The 13,892-nt window shown below is 38.2% G+C and overlaps 1 protein-coding gene across 8 annotated transcripts in view; it reads right to left on the reverse strand.

Annotated features, from left to right (window-relative positions):
• The window catches only part of DYNC1I1 (dynein cytoplasmic 1 intermediate chain 1), a 367,030-nt gene that overhangs the window by 346,769 nt on the left and 6,369 nt on the right, over window positions 1-13,892 (reverse strand). For 6 of the 8 annotated variants that reach the window (XM_077123359.1, XM_077123350.1, XM_077123387.1 and 3 more), the window contains exon 2: window positions 10,465-10,552. The exons of 1 other annotated variant lie outside the window; for it this stretch is intronic. The gene's annotated coding sequence lies outside the window, so the exon portion shown is untranslated. Of the gene's footprint in view, window positions 1-10,464; window positions 10,553-11,153; window positions 11,248-13,892 lie in introns of all 8 variants that reach the window. One more of the 8 variants, XM_077123322.1, reaches the window with a different exon arrangement.

Consider the following 13,892-nt stretch of genomic DNA (forward strand, 5'->3'; position numbering starts at 1 on the left):
TATTGAAGAGACTGTTCTCTTCCAGGTGAGTTGGCTTGACTGCCTTATCAAAGATCAAATGTCCATAGATGAGAGGGTCTATATCTGAGCACTCTATTCGATTCCATTGGTCGATATATCTATCTTTATGCCAATACCATGCTGTTTTGACCACTGTGGCTTCATAATATGCCTTAAAGTCCGGCAGCGTGAGACCTCCAGCTTCGTTTTTTCTCCTCAAGATACTTTTAGCAATTCGGGGCACCCTGCCCTTCCAGATAAATTTGCTTATTGGTTTTTCTATTTCTGAAAAATAAGTTGTTGGGATTTTGATTGGTATTGCATTGAATCTGTAAATCAATTTAGGTAGGATTGACATCTTAACTATATTTAGTCTTCCAATTCATGAACACAGTATGCCCTTCCATCTATTTAGGTCTTCTGTGATTTCTTTTAGCAGTTTTTTGTGGTTTTCTTTGTATAGGTTTTTTGTCTCTTTAGTTAAATTTATTCCTAGGTATTTTATTCTTTTAGTTGCAATTGTAAATGGGATTCGTTTCTTGATTTCCCCCTCCGCTTGTTCATTGCTAGTGTATAGAAATGCTACAGATTTTTGAATGTTGATCTTGTAACCTGCTACTTTGCTGTACTCATTTATTAGCTCTAGTAGTTTTGTTGTGGATTTTTCCGGGTTTTCGACGTATAGTATCATATCGTCTGAAAACAGTGATAGTTTTCCTTCTTCCTTTCCAATTTTGATGCCTTGTATTTCTTTTTCTTGTCTAATTGCTCTGGCTAGAACCTCCAACACGATGTTGAATAATAGTGGTGATAGTGGACATCCTTGTCTTGTTCCTGATCTTAGGGGGAAAGTTTTCAATTTTTCCCCATTGAGGATGATATTAGCTGTGGGTTTTTCATATATTCCCTCTATCATTTTAAGGAAGTTCCCTTGTATTCCTATCCTTTGAAGTGTTTTCAACAGGAAAGGATGTTGAATCTTGTCAAATGCCTTCTCTGCATCAATTGAGATGATCATGTGATTTTTCTGCTTTGATTTGTTGATATGGTGTATTACATTAATTGATTTTCTTATGTTGAACCATCCTTGCATACCTGGGATGAATCCTACTTGGTCATGATGTATAATTCTTTTAATGTGTTGTTGGATACGATTTGCTAGAATTTTATTGAGGATTTTTGCATCTATATTCATTAGAGAGATCACCCTGTAGTTTTCTTTTCTTGTAATATCTTTGCCTGGTTTTGGTATGAGGGTAATGTTGGCTTCATAGAATGAATTAGGTAGTTTTCCCTCTGCTTCGATTTTTTTGAAGAGTTTGAGGAGAGTTGGTACTAATTCTTTCTGGAATGTTTGATAGAATTCACATGTGAAGCCGTCTGGTCCTGGACTTTTCTTTTAAGGGAGCTTTTGAATGACTAATTCAATTTCTTTACTTGTGATTGGTTTGAGATCATCTATTTCTACTTGAGTCAAAGTTGGTTGTTCATGTTTTTCCAGGAACCCATTCATTTCCTCTAAATTGTTGTATTTATTAGCGTAAAGTTGTTCATAGTATCCTGTTATTACCTCCTTTATTTCTGTGAGGTCGGTAGTTATGTCTCCTCTTCCATTTCTGATCTTATTTATTTGCATCCTCTCTCTTCTTCTTTTTGTCAGTCTTGATAAGGGCCCATCAATCTTATTGATTTTCTCATAGAACCAACTTCTGGTCTTATTGATTTTCTCTATTGTTTTCATGTTTTCAATTTCATTTATTTCTGCTCTAATCTTTGTTATTTCTTTCCTTTTGCTTGCTTTGGGATTAGCTTGCTGTTCTTTCTCCAGTTCTTCCAAATGGATAGTTAATTCCTGAATTTTTGCCTTTTCTTCTTCTCTGATATAGGCATTTGGAGCAATAAATTTCTCTCTTAGCACTGCTTTTGCTGCGTCCCATAAGTTTTGATATGTTCTGTTTTCATTTTCATTCGCCTCGAGGTATTTGCTAATTTCTCTAGCAATTTCTTCTTTGACCCACTCGTTGTTTAAGAGTGTGTTGTTGAGCCTCCACGTATTTGTGAATTTTCTGGCACTCCACCTATTATTGATTTCCAACTTCATTCCTTTATGATCCAAGAAAGTGTTGTGCATGATTTCAATCTTTTTAAATTTGTTAAGACTTGCTTTGTGACCAGCATATGGTCTATCTTTGAGAATGATCCATGAGCACTTGAGAAAAAGGTGTATCCTGCTGTTGTGGGATGTAATGTCCTATAAATGTCTGCTAAGTCTAGCTCATTTATAGTAATATTCAGATTCTCTATTTCTTTATTGATCCTCTGTCTAGATGTTCTGTCCATTGATGAGAGTGGGGAATTGAAGTCTCCAACTATTATGGTATATGAGTCTATTTCCCTTTTCAGTGTTTGCAGTGTATTCCTCACGTATTTAGGGGCATTCTGGTTCGGTGCGTAAATATTTATGATTGTTATGTCTTCTTGTTTAATTGTTCCTTTTATTAGTAGATAGTGTCCTTCTTTGTCTCTTTTAACTGTTTTACATTTGAAGTCTAATTTGTTGGATATTAGTATAGCTATTCCTGCTCTTTTCTGGTTGTTATTTGCATGAAATATCTTTTCCCAACCTTTCACTTTCAACCTATGTTTATCTTTGGGTCTAAGATGTGTTTCCTGTAGACAGCATATAGAAGGATCCTGTTTTTTAATCCATTCTGCCAATCTATGTCTTTTGATTGGGGAATTCAGTCCATTGACATTTAGTGTTATTACTGTTTGGATAATATTTTCCTCTAACATTTTGCCTTTTGTATTATATATATCATATCTGATTTTCCTCCTTTCTACACTCTTCTCCATACCTCTCTCTTCTGTCTTTTCGTATCTGACTCTAGTGTTCCCTTTAGTATTTCTTGCAGAGCTGGTCTCTTGGTCACAAATTCTCTCAGTGACTTTTTGTCTGAGAATGTTTTAATTTCTCCCTCATTTTTGAAGGATAATTTTGCTGGATATAGAAGTCTTGGTTGGCAGTTTTTCTCTTTTAGTAATTTAAATATATCATCCCACTGTCTTCTAGCTTCCATAGTTTCCGCTGAGAAATCTACACATAGTCTTATTGGGTTTCCCTTGTATGTGATGGATTGTTTTTCTCTTGCTGCTTTCAAGATCCTCTCTTTCTCTTTGACCTCTGACATTCTAACTAGTAAGTGTCTTGGAGAACGCCTATTTGGGTCCAATCTCTTTGGGGTGCACGGCACTTCTTGGATCTATAATTTTAGGTCTTTCATAAGAGTTGGGAAATTTTCAGTGATAATTTCTGCCATTAGTGTTTCTCCTCCTTTTCCCTTCTCTTCTCCTTCTGGGACACCCACAACACGTATATTTGTGCGGTTCACATTGTCCTTGAGTTCCCTGATACCCTGTTCAAATTTTTCCATTCTTTTCCAGATAGTTTCTGTTTCTTTTTGGAATTCAGATGTTCCATCCTCCAAATCACTAATTCTATCTTCTGTCTCCTTAAATCTATCATTGTAGGTATCCATTATTTTTTCCATCTTTGCTACTTTATCCTTCACTTCCATAAGTTCTGGATTTGTTTTTTCAGTTTTTCTATTTCTTCTTTATGTTCAGCCCATGTCCTCTTCATGTCCTCCCTCAATTTATCGATTTCATTTTTGAAGAGGTTTTCCATTTCTGTTCGTATATTCAGCCTTAGTTGTCTCAGCTCTTGTATCTCATTTGAGCTATTGGTTTGTTCCTTTGACTGGGCCATATTCTCAATCTTTTGAGCGTGGACAGTTATCTTCTGCTGCTGGCATCTGGGCAGTTATTCAGATTTCTCTGGGTGTCAGGCCCAGCAAGGTTATAAGATTTTTCTGTGAAATCTCTGGGATCTGTTTTTCTTATCTTGCTCAGTAGGTGGCGCACGTGGCACACGTTTGTCTCAAGTGTTTGGAATGGGTCCCCCCCGGTCACCGATCTCCGCGGCCTGGGGATTTCCGATCCATTTCTCTCCATTGGTTCAGGGGCCGCGCGTGGTGGGGGCGTCAGCTGCCGCGGCTTGAGGGGACCCTGTTGCTGGCCACCGGCCGCAGCGGGCCTGGGGAATTCCCCACCAGACCAGGAAGCCTCCCGCGGGGGGGGCGGCCACCGCGGCTTGGATAGCCCTCTGATCCGAGACTCGTAGCCGCGGACTTGAAGCCGAGACTCAAAGCCACCCGCAAAAGAGGGGCGCCGGCCGTCTCGACTTGGGAAACTTGCCTCTCCGAGACTCTCAGCCGGCCCTGGAAGGAGGGAGGGAGTAGCTCCGACCACCGCAGCTGCTGCTGCTCGGGAAATCGCGTGCTGCTCAGGGGTCTCACCGCAGCCGAGTCTCACAGTCAGACTAGCCAGTCCAGACTTTGGATAGCCCTCTGATCCGAGACTCGTAGCTGCGGACTCGAAGCCGAGACTCTAAGCTGCCCGCAAAAGAGGGGCGCTGGCCACCTCGGATTGGGAAACTTGCCTCTCCCCCAATGCAGTTTTTAAAAGCCATCTCAGATTACTACTTCGGTAAGATTGAGTAGATGTATATTTCCCTATTCCTCCTGCTAAATACAATCAAAATTGTTTAAAAAAAAAAGTATATACAATAATGTCCAGGTAAGAGTTTTGGAACCCAAGGAACAACATAGGTATGACTTTTCATGGTTTACTTTTCACCTGATATATGCCAGACTTGGAGCTGAAGAAGGCAGCAACCCAGAAACACCAAAAGGCACAGAAAAAAGCAGTCTTAGCAAAGGCCTGCTCATTATAGCCAAAGAATCCAAAAAAAGGAGACATCTAGCAAGAGAGAAAACTTTTAGACAATAACAGGACTATTCCAGCCGAACACCACAGAAGAGAAGATTCACTCACACTAATGAAAGCTGAATGGAGAACCGAGACTTCGATGCTCATGAGACTGTAGGGAGGTGCCCAAATAGTCCCAGAAAAATAGAAATAGATGAGGACTTCCCCATCTTGATGAAGAGCATCTATAAAAAATACCTTCGAATACATTACACTTAATGATGAAAGGCTCAATTCTTTCTCCCCAAGATTAGGAATAAGGCAAGGATGTCCACTTTCATTACTCTTATTTAGCATAGTGCTTGAAGTTCTACCCAGTACAATAAGACAAAAAACAGGAATAAAATGCTCAGATAAAAAAGGAAAAGATAAATGTTTACCTCTTTGCAGCTGTCATGATTACCTAGGAATCTCCAATATCCAAAAATCTCTTAGAACTAATAAATGAATTCAGCAGGGTTGCAGGATATAAGATAAACATACAAAAATTAATTTTATTTCTATGTATTAGAATGGACAGATGGAGACTGAAAATTAAAAATAAAAAACTATTTACAATTCTTAAAAAAATGAAGTACTTTGATACATATCTAAATGATGCACAAAATTTATATACTGAAAACTAAGCAATGATAGTGATAGAAATCAAAGGAGATCTAAATAAATTGATATACCATGCTCGTGGATTAGAGGAATAAACATAGCAAAAATATTAATTCTGCCCTAACTGACATCTTTGCTTAATACAATTCCTATTGCAAAAATCCCAGTAAGATATTTTTGTGAATATAGACAAGATTACTCTAAAACTTATATGGAAAGGCAAAGGAACTAATTTAACTAAAACAATTTTTGAAAAGAAAAATAAAGACTCAATCTATCAAATTTCAAGACATTATACAACTACAATAATCAAGGCTGACTTGGGTTGGTGGAGGGGTAGATATATTTATCAATGGAATAGAACATAGAATCCAGAAATGGAATCACACAAATATTCACAATTGAGTTTTGACAAAAGTGTAAAAACAATTCAATGGAACAAAGAGTTTTTCAACAAATGGTTCTAGAGGAATTGACATCCACATGCAAAAAGATGAACCTCAACTTCTCACACCTTATACAAAAATGAACTAAAAATGTACCATTACATAAATATAAAACATGAAATGATAAATCTTTTAAAAAGAAACATGGGAAAATATCTTTCTCATGTAAGGCTAAGCAAAGAGTTCTTAGGCTTGACACCAAAAGTATGATTCAAAAAAGGAAAAATTGATAAATTGGACTTTAAAAAATTAAAACTGTTTGCTCTATGAAATATCTTATTTAAAATCTGAAAAGACAAGCTACAGAATGGAGGGAAATACTTGCAAGCTATATATCTCACAAAGGACTAGCATTCAGACTACATAAAGAATTCTCAAAACTTAGCAGTGAAAAAGCAAACAATCCAGTTAGAACATAGGCAAAAGACATAAAATAACATTTCATATAAGATGTTCAAAATCATTATCCATTAGGGAAATTCAAATTAAAACTACAATGACATATCATTTCACATCTATCAGAATGTGGATTTTTTTTAATCACATCAATTAAAAAAATATTGATAACACACAAATGCAGAGAAACTGGATTATTCATACATGGCTGGTAAAATGAAAATGGTACACCAGCCTGAAAAACAGCCTGGTAGTTTTTTAAAACTAAACATGCATCTAGTATATGACCCAGAAATTGCACTCTTGGGCATATATCCCTGAGAAATTAAGCCTTATTCTCACACAGCAACTTGTACATAAATGTTCATAGAAGCTTTATTCACAATAGCTAAAAGCTGGAATAACCCAGATGTCCTTCAACAGGTGAACGGTTAAACAAATGTGGTAGGTCTCTCCTACGGAATATGACTCAGCAATAAAAGGAATGAGCCATTGATACATGAATCAATTTTGATGAATTTCCAGAGAATTATGCTGAGTGAAAAAAACAATCCCAAAGGTTATATAGATATAGGTCCATTTATATAATGTTCTTGAAATGATAAAACTATCGTGAAATGGGGAAAAAGATTAGTGGTTGACAGGGGTTAAGGCAGCTGTGGGGCTAAGGAAATAGCTGTGGCTATAAAAGGACATATGTAGCATCCTTGGAAATGTTTTGTATCTTGACTGTATCAATGGCAATATATTTGTTGTGATGCTGTACTATACTTTTGCATAATGCTACCTTTGGGTAGTAAATGCTACACAGAATCTATCTGTTCTATTTCTTACAATTGCATGTGAATCCACATTATTTAAAAATGAAAAAAAGCAAGTCCTTTCCACAATCCATATAATTATCTTTAACCCCCTGTCATTCAAATGCCGTAAATCCAAAATCTTACTTTCCCCCTGTGTCTCACCCATTAAACCACAGATAAGAACCTTAGTAACTATAATGCCTGTGTATAGCAGAGGTTATTGCCATAGCTCATATGTAACTCCAGGAATTGCTTTCTGGCTTGTGAATGAACCGATTCCAGACTCCTATATTGAGGGTCTACTTTCAAGGGCTTCTACTAGCCCTAAAATCTGGTTCCCCAGAATGAGTCAGAGACAAAGCAGAGTCAAAGACAAGGCTTAGGTGCAAATACTTTATTGGGATATAGAATCAATTAAAAATCCTTGAAGCCGGAGATGGTTGAGTTTGAGATACGGTCTTCAGTCAAGAGACTGCCAGAGTACAGCGTGAAGCTGGCCAGAGTGCAAGGCTGTTCTCACGCTCACACATACAGAGGAAAACGAAGGGGGAGAGAGGAAAAGCTTTCCTCTTCTGGATGTTAGACCTACAATCCATCCAGTTGCACCTCTTTCTCATTTGCAGTCACCATATGAGCTAGCATCAGTCCCACTGAGATGGATGGCAATGGAGGTCAGTGGGGTCAAGAGGACAAGAGTTTGAGCCTGAAGGGTCATCAAGCTAGACACCAGAGTAATTAAGGTTGTTGCTGGGACATGTCAGAAGAGAAAGAAACCTGAGCCAAATAGTGGCATCTTTTAGGCCCTGCAGGTGGAGTAGAAAATAGGGATAGTGGAAGGAAGAGAAGCCTCCTGAGAGAAGCTGCATGGTGCCTGGGACACAAATTCCTCCAGCATCCATGTTTTCATGGGCAAGCTGTGGTCATGGGCAGATCCTCCCGGGCCCTCTGAGGCATTCTGTTTCTTGTTCTACTTTGGTCCCCAGGATGTTTCAATCTGATAGCTGCTGATTTGCCTCTCTTCCATGACACAGCCAAGCACATCCATGCTAGGACCCCCGGGCTACGTCCTGAGGGCTGGCAGTCCCCAGCCTATACAAACCATATCTCTGGAAAGTAGATTGTCCTGTCCTATGTGGTGGTGGCAAGTAATCCACTTGTTCTCCTCCCCAGACCAACCCTCCTCTGAAGAATCACTGACACAACCCTTAAAGTATTACTAACTCCCTTCATCTTCTCTTATTCACTATCCTGGTCTTACTGCCTGATAGATACTGGGCAAATTATCCCACCTTTCCTTGCTTTTGCTACTTGATATATAAAAGAGTGGTAATGAAAACTGTAAAGAGTTTTTGTGGAAACTCAATGGTTTGAATTAAATACAAGAAATGCGCTGAGAATATCCCTGGACTCAGATTAAGTACTGGAGGACACTTTGATATTATTATTATTATTATTATTATTATTAAATGGCTAAAGACTCAAATAAACCTAAAATCAATAAAGAACTGGTTAAATGAATTATAATACAGATATATAATGGAATAAAATGTAGTTCTTTAAAAATAAAGACATATATGGGGAAATTGCAGAACAGCTTGTATAAAATTTATGTAAAATGGAAAGGAAAGTAATATATACTCATATTTGCTTGCATATGCATAAAATTAATCTGGGAAGATATACAAGACGCTAAAATAGTTTCCTATTTGGGGCATAAGAAGTTGTCAGATGGGTGATATTGGTTGGGGTGAGGTTTTCACTCTGTATTTTTATACTTTTTTATTTTGGTATCATGTAAATGTATTATCTATTCAGAAATACAGGAATTGCCTCTAAAACAAAAATTTTAAATTAGAAAGGATCCTAATTCATTGGAGCTAGAGAACTCTCAATCCTCGTGTGGGGGTCCTGATCCTGCACTCTTAGCTGAATATAGTGGATGATCAGGCTTCTTTCATCATCAATGAGTAGTTCTGATCATTTGTAATTCTGAGAGTGTCTGAGAATGCAAAAGAACTATCTCACGGTGAGGGGTGGCACCTGCAGGACAAACAGAGAATTTGTCAGCTCATCTTTGTTAAGCAGAAAAACACTCTAGTCAGACGTGCTGAAATAGGAGAGCATGGATTTCCCACTGGAAAAACTCCACAAAGAAGTTTGGATCAGCACTGATGACAATACTGCAAACATCAGCAATTTCCATACACATTGTCCTGGGGCAGCCCTTCCCACTCACTGGTTGTACCTTACAGCAAAAGTACTTAGCATCCTTGGCAAAGTAGTTCCCTCAGAGGTTCAGAAGAGTGGATAATAAGGCCCTTTGTTCAGAGCAGTGTGAAATAAGGTATCTGAAGCACATCATTCAGCTCCTGGAACATTCTAGTTCAATAACAAGTATTGGTATTGATAATGGTCACTGCCCATCAGATAGCATCTGTTTTAGCCACATTCCAGCTTGCTGTAAATGATTTTTCAAGTTTTACCGCAGAGTAACAAAAAGGGTCACCGGAACAGCGATCAAGGTCCCTTCCAGGGCCCCTCTTCCTTGTAGCACTTGGCTTCTGGGACTCCTGCTTCCAGGCTCCAGGGTTTTCTCTGGTCCAGCAATTCCCTGCCTGTGCTCCCTTCTCCCTTCTTACTTCTGCTGAGTGACTTCTCTCTATCACCTTAGGCTTCTGTCAAATAAAAATCTAATCTAGACTTAGGTATGTGGGAACTTTATTTGTACAGAGCATCGCAATTCAGGGAAGGTCTTGGAATAGGGAGATGGTTGCAATAGGAAGAACGCCCCAATGCAAAATCTACAAGCATCTCAGAGGTCAAACAGAAAGGGCTTTTCTTCTGTAATGAGGAGTAAGCAAGGTTAGAAGGAACTGGGCATGGGGCAGTGAGATGAGTAGGTTGCGTGACTGGACAGTTGAGCAAGAAACGCCTTTTTGTGGTCAACTGATCTGCACGTGTTGCGAGGGGTCAGTAAGGGAGGATTGTTATGCAGCCCAGAGTTTGCTGAGCCTTAGGGACGTGTTTAATTCAAGGCTCTGGGGGAAGGAGAGAAGCCTGGTCAATTCAAGTTCGGTCAATTCAACTTTGGTCAATTCAAGTTCAGGGGCTTAGCTTGATCACTGGGGACAAACAGTTTAGCTAATAATTTATGAGACAAAGAATGGGAACCTGGAGGATATGCGTCTTGCCTTGTCTTACCCTAGGTAAGCAAGCGGGTCGCCTGCGAGCGCTGCCTAAGCCGTACTGGGGAAGGATGATTCTTTGGAATAAGCTGTTTCACAGAACACAAAAGGGTGGGGGTACAACATAACCTGTACCATTTTCCAGGAGTCAGGGTTGAAGAAGACAAGGAGGATGTAGGCACCCACTGGCCATCACTCTACCTGATCATGGGGAACTCCAAGAGTAACGGCTGCTATTTCTCTTCTGCCTTCCAGCTCTTACATACGTTCCTTTATGGCCAGTTCTAACCTAGATGGAAAAGAGAAGAGCACTGAATCCCTCCCAATCCCTTTAAATAAATGGGTAAATACAAATGAATGGGTATATGCATATACTCGCATTCTTCACAGTAATAGACAATATTTTGGAAAATATTAAGGACAATATTTTGCAACTTTCACTTCTCACTTCACCTATTGAATAGTAAGTGAAGATTTTTGCATCCCTTTAAAGCAGTGTTTTGTGAACCACTGACAGCATCTTTAGGGGTTCACAGGATTAATTACTATGTCAAACATCATTAAAAAGAATAGGAAACATACAATTAAGAATAGAATAGGTATAAAAGTACATCTCCCTCAGTGAGGAAAAGTATGGCTTTGCAAAACATTTGTTTTAGTTAAATATGTGCGTGAATGTACAGTCTCAAGTATAAATGTTATTGTAGGTAAGAAAGCTGCCTTAGGATATATTTTCTTTCTTTTTTTTCTTCTTTCATCATTGCCTCCCACCCCCTTTTTGCTTGTTTGTTTATTCGTATAGATAATCTGAGTTTGGAAAAGAATAGAGTGATATCTAGAGCTAATCATATTTGAAATATAGACAGTGAGGAAGGAACAACTAAATTTACCGTTGTCTCCCTGTAACATGGTTATATATAGTTTCTATCTAAAATCAGTGCAAAGTTGTTAATGAGCATTGGAGGAAAATTCTTCTTCAGTAACCTGAATGGGAAAAGATTGAATATGATCAGAAAGTCCCAAAAGTAAAAAAATAAAATCTTTGGAGAATGCTGAATTTGAAAAGAAATTGCTGGAGTTACAGTTTCTGAACTTCTACAACCAATAATAAAACATACAGTTTTGCTTGGTAATGGAGACCTCTAGAGAGCTCATGTTAGAATTGCAGCAAAACTATTTTTTTTTTTAGTTGGCTTCATCGATTTTTTTTTTTAAACTGTAAAGGAACTTAGAGATCATTTAATTCCAGGTAATTGAATCCTTCTAAGATTTTAGTCCCCTTTTATTTTTATAAATCATATCTTATGTATGATTTAGATGTAAAATCTGCAAGCACATCAAAGGTCAAACAGAAAGGGCTTTTCTTCTGTAATGAGGAGTAAGCAAGGCTAGAAGGAACTGGGCATGGGGCAGTGAGATGAGCAGGCTGCGTGACTGGACAGTTGAGCAAGAAGCGCCTTTTTGTGGTCACCTGATCTGCATGTGTTGCGAGGGGTCAGTAAGGGAGGATTGTTATGCAGCCCAGAGTTTGCTGAGCCTCAGGGGCATGTTTAGTTCAAGGCTCTGGGGGAAGGAGAGAAGCCTGATCAAAGTTTGGTCAATTCAAGTTTGGGGGCTTAGCCAAGAATTTTGCCAAGAATCCTTTGAGGTAGATATTACCACTTTCATTTTGTAGATTTGGAAACTAAGATTCAGAAAGTAAAGTGAAATGTCTAAAATCAGAAAGCTATAAAATGGCAGGGCTAAGTCTCAATTTTAGGACTTCAGATTTCCAGGCCAATGCCTGTCCTAAATATACCACAATATAGCAAAACAGTGGAATTTTTTAAATGAGGAGGATTTAGAGATCATTTATACCAATTTCCTTTTTCATAAATGGGAAAACTGAAGCACAGAATGAATTGCCTGGACTCACTTAGCTAGTAAAGAGTGGAGCCAAGATTAGCATTCCTGTGTCCTGTGCTTCAATCTACAACTCCTTCAATCACCCTGCAATAAATATAATATGGAAGGATTCTCATTTCTGGCAATATGGTAACAAAAAGCATGAAAAAATCACTTCTCAGGGGAAAAATCCTAAAAATTCTAAATAAAATAATTGTTTTTAAAAATCTGTTTTTAAATTCATGGCTGAGCTGGCAGGAATATATCAAACAAATTCACAGCGCAAAAATCGTGCACAGGGTTATCACAGAAGTGAGGAATTTCAGATACCACAGATTGCTCCAAGGGCATCTGCAGCGTTATGGTGACCCCGTGCCTCGCTGGTGGCCTCCCAGGAGGGGAGAGCAGGGCGTAAACCTTCAGGGCTCCACTGCATGAAACTGCCCAGAGGGGCTCCCTAGGGTGGAAAGGTGAATTAAAACATAAAAGTCACCCTACAGATGGGAACAGTAAAAAAATAATCGCCTTTCTTGAACTTGGTGCTATGTTGGGCTGGGGAGAATGGCTCCCATGGGAATTTTGTGTGTGTGTTTTATTTTTTAATCAGATTTATCAACGTATGACTTCTGTTGAGCAAAACTCACTCTTTTTAGTGTACAGTTTTATGAATGTTGACAAGTGCATCCGCTTGTGCAGCCATTACCACAACGAAAATGGAGAACAATTCAACCATCCCAAACCCCGTTCTCTCCTGCTGTTCTTTGTGGTCAAATCTTCTCCCAACCCCCAACCCCTAACCCCCAACACCATTCATCTGTTTTCTGTCCCAAGGGTTTTGCTTTTTCAAGAATCTCATGTAAAAGGAGTCACACAGTGTTGTACTTTTTGAGCCAGGGTTTTTTTTTTTTTCCACTTTGCCTAATGCCTTGGGGGTAACGTCCACGCTGTTGTATATCAGAAGTTTGTTCCTTTTGTTGCTGAGTAATAATCCTCTGTTTGAATGTAACAGGTTTATTCAGTCACAAAGTGAAAGGGTTCTTTTCAGTTTCTGGTAAATATGAAAACAGCTGTTAAGTAAACATAAGCAAATGTATATATATATATATAAGTTGGCTGCCAAGTCTTTTGCCCATTTTTAGTTGTATTGTTTATCTTTTAAATGCTGATTGCTGGGGTTATTTATCCTGGGAATAATTCCTTGTTAGTTAAATGCATTGTTAATGTTTTCTCTAGGTATGTACTTTGCCTTTTCATTTTCTTAATGTTTGATAAGCAGAAGATTTGAATTTTGACTAAGAGTAATTTATCAATTTTTAAATTTTAAGTTTTATAGTTAGTGGATTTTAGTCTGTTCTGAAAAATCTTTGCCTAACTTATCGTCTCTCTGATAATTTCCTATGTTTTCTTTTTCTAGAAGTTTTGTCGTTTTTACCTTTAATAATTAGGTCTATCATGCATCTTAAAATACATTTTTTATTTGTGCTGTGATGTGTAGAGCCAGGTACATTTTTCTACGCGCATATTTATTTGTTTTGGCATAGTTATTGATAAACATTCATTTGTCCATTGGATTATACCAGCACCTTTGTCAAAAGTCCATTGACAATTGTGAGTCTATGTCTGAATTGTTCTATTGATCTCTTAATCTATTCTTATGTCAATACCATATTGTCTTAATTACAGTGGTTTTATACTAAGATTTTGAAATTAGGAAGTAGAAGAATTTCGACCTTGCTCTTCTTTTT

The sequence above is a fragment of the Tamandua tetradactyla genome, chromosome 1 (genome assembly GCF_023851605.1).
Source record: "Tamandua tetradactyla isolate mTamTet1 chromosome 1, mTamTet1.pri, whole genome shotgun sequence".
Taxonomy (NCBI): domain Eukaryota; kingdom Metazoa; phylum Chordata; class Mammalia; order Pilosa; family Myrmecophagidae; genus Tamandua; species Tamandua tetradactyla.